Below are 12,143 nucleotides of genomic sequence, written 5' to 3' on the forward strand. Positions count from 1 at the left end.
AAGTCTGACTTTTTTTTTAAATCCATACTTAACCTACATAGGTCTATTTGTTTTGTTTGTTTGAGACAGCGTCTCGCTCTATCTCCCAGGCTGGAGTGCAGCAGCATGATCTCGGCTCACTGCAGCCTCCGCCTCCCAGGTTTAAGTGATTCTCCTGCCTCAGCCTCGCGAGTAACTGCGACAACAGGTATGCGCCACCACGCCTTACTAATTTTACATCTGTCTGTCTATCAATCAATCTATACATATATATATTTTTTTGAGACAGAGTTTCGCTCTTGTTGCCCAGGCTGGAGTGCAATGGCGCGTAATCTCAGCTCACTGCAACCTCCACCTCCCAGGTTCAAGCGATTCTCCTGCCACAGTGTCCCGAGTAGCTGGGATTACAGGCGTGCGCCACCACGCCCAGCTAACTTTTTGTATTTGTATTTTTAGTAGAGACGGGGTTTCTCCATGTTGGTCAGGCTGGTCTCAAACTCCCAACCTCAGGTGATCCGCCCACCTTGGCCTCCCAAAGTGCTGAGATTAAAGGCATGAGCCACTGTGCCCAGCCTATTTTTTATATTTTTAGTAGAGATGGGGTTTCACCATATTGGCCAGGCTGGTCTCATACTCCTGACCTCGTGATCCGCCCGCCTTGGCCTCCCAAAGTGCTGGGAGTACAGGCGTGAATCACCGCCCCCAGCCTTTGTTGTTTTTTTTTTTTTTTTCTTTTTGAGACAGAGTCTTGCTCTGTCGCTCAGGCTGGAGTGCAGTGATGCCATCTCAGCTCACTGCAGCCTCAGCCTGCCAGGTTCAAGTGATTCTCCCACCTCAGCCTCCCTAGTAGCTGGAATTACAGATGTGCGCCACCATCACCCAGCTAATTTTTGTAATTTAGTAGAGACGGGGTTTCAGAATGTTGGCCAGGCTGGTCTTGAACTCCTGACCTTAAGTGATCCACCCGCCTTGGCCTCAAAGTGCTGGGATTAATTATAGGCATGAGCTACCATGCTCGGCCTCTATTTATTATACATACCTATACGCACACACACACATGCACACACACACACGAGTAAATAGTAGTTGTCTATGTCTGGAACATAAACACAGTCGTATTTACTGTCTTGACATTTTTTTTCCTCTCCCAAGACAGCGTCTCACTCTGTCGCCTAGGCTGGACTACAGTGGTATGATCATGGCTCACTGCAGCCTCCACCTCCCAGGCTCAAGTGATCCTCACACCTCAGCCTCCTCAGTAGCTGGGACTAGAGGCAGGGACCACTTTGCCTGGCTAATTTTTTATTTTTGTAGAGATGGAGTGTCATTATGTTACCCAGGCTGGTCTCGAACTCCTGGGCTCAATCGATTCTCCCACCTTGGCCTCCCAAACTGCTGAGATTGCAGTACAGGCCACTGGGCCCAGTCTGTCTGCACATTTTAATTGATTATATAAGCCTTTCATTTGTTGTACTCTTTCAGGCCTGTAACTGTTTACTTTGAGTCTTTGGTGTAGTGGGAAACCCTGTGATGCAATTAGAGTTACTCTCGTTTTTTGCTACATAATATCATGGCCATTTGCTACTGTTCTAAGCAGTGGGTAACTGTTTTTGATAGTTTCCATAGTGTGGTTTAGACACAGAAGTTTACAAAATATTTTGTTCATGTCACTAGCTGTACAAGTAAAGTAACAAATGGCAACAATTTACCAAGTGTTAACTATTTATAAATACTTGACCTTCATTCTTATTTATCCCAGTGTTACAAATTTACATCTGCTTTTCCACAGATAGATGGTATTGGGGAAAGAAAATTGACTTTGGGATGGGTGCAGTGGCTCAGGCCTATAATCCCAGCACTCTGGGAGGCCGAGGCAGGTAGATCACTTGAGGCCAGTAGTAGATCAGCCTGGCCAACATGGCGAAACCCCGTCTACTAAAAATACAAAAATTAGTTGGCCCTGGTGGCACGTGCCTGTAATCCCAGCTACTTGGGAAGCCAAGGCATGAGAATCACTTGAACCCAGAAGGTGGAGGTTGCAGTGAGCAGAGATCATGCTGTTGCACTCCAGCCGGGGTGACAGAGTGAGACTCTGTCTCAAACAAAAAAAAAAGGGAGGGGGGAAATAGAAAATTGACTTTGGTGGTGTCAGATAGGACTAGATTCAATTCTAGCTTTGTCAGTTAATAGTGGTATGACCTCAGACCCTTAATTATCTTTCTCGAGCTTCATTTATGGATGGGAATCAGTATCAACTTGGAATCACCTTTTTCTCATACATTCAGTCCCATTAGTTAATGTTGTCAATTTACTCTCAAAATATGGCCACCACTTTTTATCACACCACTCTTATTTCACAGCTCTTACAGAATCTGATATTACCTTGTTTGTACATTTATTTACTTGTTTAAAGTTTCTTCTTTTATGTAAACTCCATGTCTCTTTTTGCGGAAGTCAATCTTGGTTGCCCTTTCAAAAACCACCTTCTTCCATTCCTCCTTGCTAAGAGAACCTCCTTTAAACTGCCACTGTTTAAAGGGTATTCCTGGGCTCAGTCCCCGGGGACAAATCAATGCAACCTTGTTTCCCTTTGCCAGATACTTGCTTTTTCAGTTTCCTTCATCATTGGAGCCGATTCTGACCAACGGGACATAAAGAGGCAGGTCAGCTGAGGAGTTTCTGGGAATGGTTTTCTTCTCTGATAAAAAGAGATTACCCCCTTGAGGAAATCCCTTTTGTTTCACCCCTCTCCCTTTGCTTTCTGCCTTTGGAAATGTTCTTTGAAGATACGATGCCTAGAGCCAACTTAAGACCTTGAGGGTCTAATGCAAAGAGAATCATAAAGATGCCAGTTCAGTGCAGTGGTCTGATTTGTGAAGCTATCGACCCAACCTTAAAACCAACTTATCTCCACATTTATTAATTAAATAATAAATTAAGGAAACTAAATAAATATTAATGAATAAAGGAAACAGTAAATGTCCTTATAATGTAAGCCAATGCAAGCAGACTTTATCCCTAGAGACAAGAATAATACCTGACACATAGTAGGTGCTTAATATGTAATTTTTAAAAAGTTGAATATTGAACTTTGTGATTGATTGGATATGGGATGTGAGGTAAAGTAAGGAATGGAGGTTATTTTGTAGGTTTCTCATTTATTTATTTATTTATTTTTGAGACAGAGTCTCACTCTGTTGCCCAGGCTGGAGTGCAGTGGCACAATCTCAGCTCACCACAACCTCTGCCTCCCGGGTTCAAGTGATTCTCCTGCCTCAGCCTCCCAGGTAGCTGGGATTACAGATGTGTGCCACCACACCTGGTTAATTTTTGTATTTTTACTAGAGACCGGGTTTCACCATGTTGGCCAGGCAGGTCTCGAACTCCTGACCTCAAGCTATCCGCCCACCTCGGCCTCCTAAAGTGCTGGGATTACAGGTGTGAACCACTGCACCCGGCAAAGGTTTCTCATTTAAATAACTGAGTGAATCGTGGTGCTTTTCACTGAGATCAAATTATTGAAGAAAGAAGTGGGCGGGAAGTAAGAAAAGGTCAGTTTTTAACACATTTTGAGGTTTAAGTGTCTATAGTACATATGCTTAGAGATGTCTGTTAGGCAAACATGCTTACAAATATGGAGAGGGGAGAGAGATACAGATTTTGAACCTTCAGTATGAAAATGGTAATTAAACTATGGGAATGGGTAAGACAACTCAGGGGGAATGTGTAGCACTAGGAAAGGGGTGCTTTTCTTTCTTTTTTTTTTTTTTGTGGTGCTTTTCTCTTTCTTTCTTTCTTTCCTTCTTTCTTTCCTTCTTTCTTTCTTTCTTTCTTCCTTTCTTCCTTTCCTCCCTGCCTGCCTGCCTCCCTCCCTCCCTCCCTCCCTCCCTCCCTCCCTTCCTTCCTTCCTTTCTCTTTCCTTTTTTTTTTTTTTTTTGATACGGAATCTCATTCTCACCCAGGCTGGAGTGCAGTGGTGTAATCTTGGCTCACTGCAACCTCTGCCACCTGGGTTCAAGCAATTCTCCTGCCTTAGCCTCCCAAGTAGCTGGGAATTACAGGTGCTTGCCATCCGGCCCAGCTAATTTTTGAATTTTTAGTGGAGACAGGGTTTCACCATGTTGGCCAGGCTGGTCTTGAACTCCTGACCTCATGATCCACCCTCCACCCACCTCAGCCTCCCAAAGTGCTGGGATTATCTGCATGAGCCACCATGCCTGGCTGAAAGTGGTGGTCTTAATAGAGAACCCTGAAGTAGATAGAGGACCTGGCCTTAGTAAGGAATTGAAAGAATGATCACATTTAAAGTAGAGAAAATGAGCTTATAAAAGGAGTCTGGGGCTGGGCACGTTGGCTCATGCCTGTAATCCCAGCATTTTGGAAGGCCGAGGCAGGTGGATCACAAGATCAGGAGATCGAGACTATCCTGACCAACATATGAAACCCCATCTCTACTAAAAAAAATACAAAAATTAGCCAGGTGTGGTGGCGTGTGCTTGTAGTCCCTGCTACTCAGGAGGCTGAGGCAGGAGAATTGCTTGAACCCGGGAGGCAGAGATTGCAGTGAGCCGAGATTGTGCCACTGCACTCCAGCCTGGGTAACAGAGCAAGACTCTATCTCAAAAAAAAAAAAAAAAAAAAGTCTGGGCCAGGCGCAGTGGCTCATGCATATAATCCTAGCACTTTGGGAGGCCAAGGCAGGCGGATCACCTGAGGTCAGGAGTTCAAGACCAGCCTGGCCAACATGCTGACATGCTGAAACCCCATCTCTCCTAAAGCTGCCGGGTATGATGGCAGGTGCCTGTAATCCCAGCTACTCAAGAGGCTGAAACTGGAGAATCACTTGAACCCAGGAGACAGTGGTTGCAGTGAGCTGAGGTCGCACCACTGCACTCCAGCCTGGGCGGCTCAGTGAGACTCCGTCTCAAAAATAAATAAACAAACAAATAAAAGGAGTCTGAGAAAGAATGATCAAAGAGGAAGAACTGGGGGTTTTACAATCCAAGTAAAGAGTTTTGAGCAAGTACAGTGTCAAATGCTACAGGTTAAATAGGGTAAAGACTAGAAAGTGTCCATTGTATTAAATATATAGAAAACAATATGGTGTCTATTTTTATTTATTTATTTATTGGACAAGTATTTATTGAGAGCCTATCATGGCAGGTACTCTTTATAAGTGTTGGGTTGATATAACAGTGAATAGAATAAGTCTCGCTGGAGTGCTGAGAAGGGACATGCCTGTTCCTGACCTTAGTGGGAAAGCTGCTAATTTCTCACTTTTAAGTATAATGTTAGCTGTAGGGATTTTGTAGATATTCTTGATCAAGTCGAGAAAATTATCCTCTGTCCTAGTTTACCAAGAGAGTTTATCATGAATGAGTGTTGGACTTTGTCAGATGCTGCTTCTGCATCTGTTGATACGATTATGTGATTATTCTTTCTTTTTTCTTTTTTAAACAGTTTTGCTCTGTCACCCAGCATGGAGTGCAGTGGCGCCATCTTGGCTCACTGCAGCCTCCACCTTCCGGGTTCAAACAATTCTCGTGCCTCAGCCACTGGATTAGCTGGGATTACAGGTGCCCACCACCATGCCTGGCTAATTTTTTTGTATTTTTAGTAGAGACCTTGTTAGCCAGGATGATCTTGATCTCCTGACCTCTTGATCCACCTGCCTCAGCCTCCCAAAGTGCTGGGATTACAGGCGTGAGCCACCACGCCCGGCCTCCTTTACTTTTTTGACCTAGTTTCTTCTACAGATCTATAAAGAGTTGTTGGCAGCTCTGGATGCACTGCCTATGACTTAGCCCTGCTCTGCATGAAGCAGTTTAAAAAAAAGGGAGCTGTTGATTTTTTACTTTGTTCAGCTTTTACTTGTTGTTATCGTGGAGCAGTGACTTCCAAGCTTCTTTTATGCTGGACTGGCAACTGGATGTGTATATCTTTTCAAAGCAGTAACAAGAAGGTCAATGAGGCCAGAGTAGAGTAGTGAGTGAGGGGGAGAGTGTTATGAAATGAGATTGGAGAGGTAGCCAGGGTCTAGCTCATGTAATAGTGTTATTAGGCACGGAGAGATTTTGTGTTTTATTCTAAAAATGATGAGAAGCTATTAGATAGTTTTGAGCAAAGGTGTGACATGTTCTATTTTAGATTTTAAGAGCATTGCTCTGGCTTTTGTGAGAGTAAACCACAAGAGGTTAAGAGTGGAAGAAAGAAGACAAACTAGAAGGGAATGGGCAGTAATGCAAACAAGAGTTGATAGTGGCTTGAATCATGGTGATATTGTTGAGTTGGTAAGAAGTGGTGGAAATGTGAGTTGTTTTGTTTTGTTTTTGAGATGAAGTCTTGCTCTGTTGCCCAGGTTGGAGTGCAGTGGTGCGAGCTCGAGTCACTGCAATCTCCGCCTCCTGGGTTCAAGTGATTCTCCTGCCTCAGGCTCCCAAGTAGCTGGGACTATAGGCGTGTGCCACCCCGCCCAGCTAATTTTTTTTTTTTTTTTTTTTGTATTTTTAGTAGATGTGAGGTTTCACCATGTTAGCCAGAACATTCTCGATCTCCTGACCTCGTGATCCGCCTGCCTTGGCCTCCCAAAGTGCTGGGATTATAGGCATGAGCCACCACGTCCGGCCCTTTGAGTGTATTTTGAAGATAGAACTGACAGGATTTATTAATGAGTTTTGGCTGTGAGAAAGAAAGAGAGGAGTCAATCATGACCCCTAGATTTTTGGTCTGAGCAATACTGGGGATACTAAAGGAGGTATAGAGAAATGGAAATAATCATAAGTTCAGTTTTGGACATGTTAAGTTTGAGATACAGTGAGTTAAATCTAAGTAGAGATGTTGATTAGGCAGTAATAGTTGGTTAAAAAGTGCAGAGGGGAGGTCATGTTGGAGATGAATTTAGAAGTCATCAGTATAGAAAGTGGATAAGATCACCTGGGGAACAGGTGAGATCCAACTGGGCATGGTGGCTCATGCCTGTAATCCCAGCACTTTGGGAAGACTAGGTGGGCAGATCACAGTCAGGAGTTCAAGACAAGCCTGGCCAACATAATGAAACCCTGTCTCTACTAAAATTACAAAATGTAGCTGGGCATGGTGGCGTGCACCTATAGTCCCAGCTACTCGGGAGGCTGAGGCAGGAGAATCGCTTGAACCCGGGAGGCAGAGGTTGTGGTGAGCTGAGACTGCACCACTGCACTCCAGCCTGGGCAACAGAGCGAGACTCTGTCTGAAATAAAAAGGAAGAGGTCCAAGGACTGAACTCCAGAGCACTCCAGCTTATAAAAATTAGAAAGAGGATCTAGTAGTGTAAAGTAAAAGGAGCAGACAGTGATGTTGGAAGATAATAATGGCCTGGGTGCAGTGGTTCACACCTATAATACCAGCACTTGGGGAGGCCAAGGTGGGAGGATTGCTTGAGCCCAGGAGTTGGAGACCAGCTGTGGCAACATAGGGAGATCCCTTCTTTACAACAAATACAAAAATTAGCCAGGCGTGGTGGTGTGCACCTGTAGTACCAGTTACTTGGGAGGCTGACGTAGGAGCCCATGAGATGAAGGTTACAGTAAGTCATGATCGTGCCACTGCATTCCAGCCTGGGTAACAGAGTGAGACTGTGTTTCCAAAAAAACAGAAGAAAGAAAATAATGAAGAGTTTGATATTCTGGAAACCAAATGAAGAAAATGTTTCAAGCAGGAGCAGGTGATAACTATGCTTTCTGAACTGCTTTCTGGGAGGCTGGGTGACATGGGGTCTGAGAATCAGCTATTAGATTTCAGTGGTGACCTGGACAAGAGTGGCTTCAGTGGAGCAATAGAGATGAATTAAGGCCTTATTGGGGTAAGTTCAAGAGAGAATTCATGGCAAGGAAGTGGAGGAAGGAGAATTTAAAACCTTTTTTTGAGGATTTTTGCTTTAAGAGGTTAGAAAGAAGAGTAATAACCAGGAGAGCTGGATAGAGATGTTCAATAAAAGGAGGGGTTTTGTTTTGTTTTTGTTTCTAAGGTGGGAGCTATTTTAACATATTTATTTGCTAATGAGAAAAAAACCAAAAGGTAAAACCATGTGGTGAGGAAAAGGAGCAAAGCTTTAGAGTAGTGAAATGGGAAGGCGCCCAGTATACCATGGAGGGGTTCACCTTGGAAAGGAGCACAATGTTTATCTGCTGACACACAGGAGGAAGCCAGAATTCGAGGAGGGATTAATCGATTGGCAGTTAGATTTAGTGGTGGAACTTGTAGAATTTCTCTTCTGATTACTTCCTTTTTTCTCTTCTACTCCAGTGAACCAGGAAATAGGTAATTTCAGCCAGGGATGGTGGCATACAGTGATGCCTTTCAACAACTCGGGAGGCTGAGGCAGGAGGATCCTTTGGGCCTAGGAGTTTGAGTCCAGTCTGGGCAACATAGCAAAATCTCATCTTTTTTTTTTTTTTTTTTTTTTTTTTTGGAGATGGAGTTTCACTCTTGTTGCCCAGGCTGGAGTACCATGGCGTGATCTCGGCTCACTGCAACCTCCAGGTTCAAGTGATTCTCCTGCCTCAGCCTCCCGAGTAGCTGGGATTACAGGCATGTGCCACCATGCCTGGCTAATTTTGTATTTTTAGTAGAGATGGGGTTTCTCCATGTTGGTCAGGCTGGTCTGGAACTCCCAACCTCAGGTGATCTGCCTGCCTCAGCGTCTGAAAGTGCTGGGATTACAGGTGTGAGCCACTGTGCCTGGCTGCAAAACCTCATCTTTAAAAAAGAAGAACAACAAAATAGGTTATCTCTCCTAATTCTCCCTCTTTTCCTTAGTAACAGAACCCTGATTTCGTTAGGAACAGGGTCCTCAGCTTCTGTTCCAACTGGTGGTGTCCATGTGACTAAGTTCTGGTGAAATGTTAGTGGAAGTTGTTTGGTGGGGCTTCTGAGAAGGTTTCTAAAACAGGATTGATAGGATTGATTGAGCTAGTATGTGTCATTGGCCCTTTCTTTTTTTTTTTTTTCCTCTTTGCCTAGAACATGGACAAGATGGCTGGAGTCCTATGGAGTTCTAGTAATCTTCTTATGACAATAAAGCAACCTTATGCCATATGATATGCTGAGGATGGAGAAAGATAGAGTCTAGGTGCCTGATGACAACATGAAGCTGTCACACAAGCCCTGGATTGCCTCCCCCTGGACTTTTTTTTTTTTTTTTTTTGAGACGGAGTCTCGCTCTGTCACCCAGGCTGGAGTGCAGTGGCCGGACCTCAGCTCACTGCAAGCTCCGCCTCCCGGGTTTACGCCATTCTCCTGCCTCAGCCTCCCGAGTAGTTGGGACTACAAGCGCCCGCCACCTCGCCCGGCTAGTTTTTTGTATTTTTTAGTAGAGACGGGGTTTCACCGTGTTAGCCAGGATGGTCTCGATCTCCTGACCTCGTGATCCGCCTGTCTCGGCCTCCCAAAGTGCTGGGATTACAGGCTTGAGCCACCGCGCCCGGCCCCCTGGACTTATTATGGGAGAAAATGAAACACTTTGTTTAAGCCACACTAATCTTTTTTCCTATTTTTCATTTTCTTTTGTTGAGTGTGTGTTTGTGTCTGTTATTTACAGCTGATTGTAATTCATAACTGATATGGTAGTGGGACTGTGTAAGTTTTGTCTTCTGATGCTTTTTTTTTTTTCTTCTTTGGTGAAACAGGGACGGGGAGATCATTAACTAAATGTAAGGACTGGGGAAGGAGTGTGGGAGGTTTGTGGAGAGAGAATGTGTAAAATAGTTATCTCTGAATGGTAGAGTAAATTAAGTAGGGAGATGTAGTAGGTCATTCAGACATCTGTGGTTGTAAATATAAAATGAGATCAGTCATCTGGGTTGTATTTTTCTCTAGTCAGGTTTACCTGCTCAGGAGAATGTATAAACCTGATGGTGAATTGGGTTTAACCAGGATTTATATTTTGCTAAAGCTATTGTGTCACCATTTGTGAAATAGAAGAATATACTGTAGAGTCACTAAGAAGACAGTTGACTGAATGGATTTATAAAAACATGTAGCCGGGCGCGGTGGCTCATGCCTGTAATCCCAGCACTTTGGGAGGCCAAGGCGGGCAGATCATGAGGTCAGGAGATTGAGACCATCTTGGCTAACACGGTGAAACCCTGTCTCTACTAAAAATACAAAAACAAAAAAATTAGCCAGGTGTGGTGGCAGGTGCCTGTAGTCCCAGCTACTCGGGAGGCTGAGGCAGGAGAATGGCGTGAACCTGGGAGGCGGAGCTTGCAGTGAGCTGAGATCACGCCACTGCACTACAGCCTGGGTGACAGAGCGAGACTCGTCTCAAAAAATAAATAAATAAAATAAATAAATAAAAATATATAAAAACATGTAATTGCTGGCCAGGCATGGTGGCTCATGCCTGTAATCCTAGCACTTTTGGAGGCTGAGGTGGTGGATTGCCTGAGCTCAGGAGTTCGAGACCAGCCTGGGCAACACGGTGAAACCCCATCTCTACTGAAATACAAAAAATTATCCGGGCGTGGTGGCATGCGCCTTGAGTCCCAGCTACTTGGGAGGCTGAGGCAGGAGAATTTCTTGAACCTGGGAGGTGGAGATTGCAGTGAGCCAAGATCGTGCCACTGCACTCCAGCCTGGGCAACAGAGCAAGACTGTCTCAAAAAAACAAAAAACATGTAGTTAATAAAACCAGTAGACTTGAAAGCAAAACTTACACATATTTTTTGAATAGGGGAAATTCCCATGGTTGAAACATTGAAGAGGTAAAAAGATACACAGACATACCTTACTTTATTGCACTTCACTTTACTGAACTTTTATTTTTTCTTTTGAGACAGTTTCGCTATTGTTGCCCAGGCTGGAGTACAGTGGTGTGATCTCGGCTCACTGCAACCTCCACCTCCTGGATTCAATCGATTCTCCTGCATCAGCCTCCCAAGTTGCTGGGACTACAGGTACCTGCAACCACGCACAGCGAATTTTTGTATTTTTGGTAGAGACACTGTTTCAACCACATTGGCCAGGCTGGTCTCGGACTCCTGACCTCAAGTGATCCGCCTGCCTCGACCCCCCCAAAGTGCTGGGATTACAGGCTTAAGCCACCACACCTGGCCTTTTTTTTTTTTTTTTTTAAACAGAGTTTCGCTCTTGTTGCCCAGGCTGGAGTGCAGTGATGCAATCTTGGCTCACCACAACCTCTGACTCTGGTTCAAGGATTCTCCTGCCTCAGGTTCCCAAGTAGCTGGGATTATAGGCGTGAGCCACCGTGTCTGGCCCACTTTACTGAACTTCAGAGATGATGAGGGTTTTCTCTTTCTTTTATTTTTTTTTAAAAACGTATTGAAGGTTTATGGCAACCCTGCATCAAGCAAGTCTGTTAGCACCATTTTTCTAACAGCATTTGCTCACTTCATGTCTCTGTGTCACATTTTGGTAATTCTCATAATATATAAAACTTTTTCATTACAGGCTAGGCGTGCTGGCTCACACCTGTAATCCCAGCACTTTGGGAGGCCAAGGCAGGTGGATCTCCTGAGGTCAGGAACTCAAGACCAGCCTGGCCAACATGGTGAAACCCCGTCTCTACTAAAAATACAAAATTAGCTGGGTGTGGTGACACAGGCCTATAATCCCAGCTACTCGGGAGTCTGAGGCAGGAGAATCGCTTGAACCCTGAAGGCAGAGGTTGCGGTGAGCCAAGATCACGCCATTGCACTCCAGCCTGGGAGACAAAGTGAGACTCTGTCTCAAAAAAAAAAAACTTTTTTATTATTATTGTATTTTTTATGGTGATCTGTGATTAGTAATCTTTGATGTTACTATTGTAATGGTTTTGGAGTGCTACAAATATAAGATCACATATGACAGTGACCTTAATATATAAATTTGTGTGTTGTGATTGTTCTACTGACCAGCCATTTCCCATCTACCTCTTCTTACACCTCCCTGTTCAATTAGACACAACAACATTGAAATCTGACCAATTAATAACCCTACAGTAGTCTCTGAGAGAGGCTAAAGGCTAAGCCTCTTGTGCTAAACAGCCAAATTGTGAATGCAAAGGAAAAATTCTCGAAGGAAATTAAAAGTGCTACTCCAGTGAACACATAAATGATAAGAAATAAATGATAATAAATGATAAGAAAGCTAAACAGGCTGGGTGTGGTGGCTCACGCCTGTAATCC

At 44.3% G+C, this 12,143-nt stretch overlaps 1 long non-coding RNA gene across 2 annotated transcripts in view; it reads left to right on the forward strand.

Moving 5' to 3' along the window:
- The window catches only part of LOC135966227 (uncharacterized), a 32,985-nt gene that overhangs the window by 7,254 nt on the left and 13,588 nt on the right, over positions 1-12,143 (forward strand). The window contains exon 2 of one of the 2 annotated variants that reach the window (XR_010579388.2): positions 70-187. This is a non-coding gene — a long non-coding RNA (uncharacterized lncRNA). The remainder of the gene's footprint in view (positions 1-69; positions 188-12,143) is intronic. The other variant, XR_010579389.2, reaches the window with a different exon arrangement.

The sequence above is a fragment of the Macaca fascicularis genome, chromosome 11 (assembly GCF_037993035.2).
Source record: "Macaca fascicularis isolate 582-1 chromosome 11, T2T-MFA8v1.1".
Lineage (NCBI taxonomy): Eukaryota > Metazoa > Chordata > Mammalia > Primates > Cercopithecidae > Macaca > Macaca fascicularis.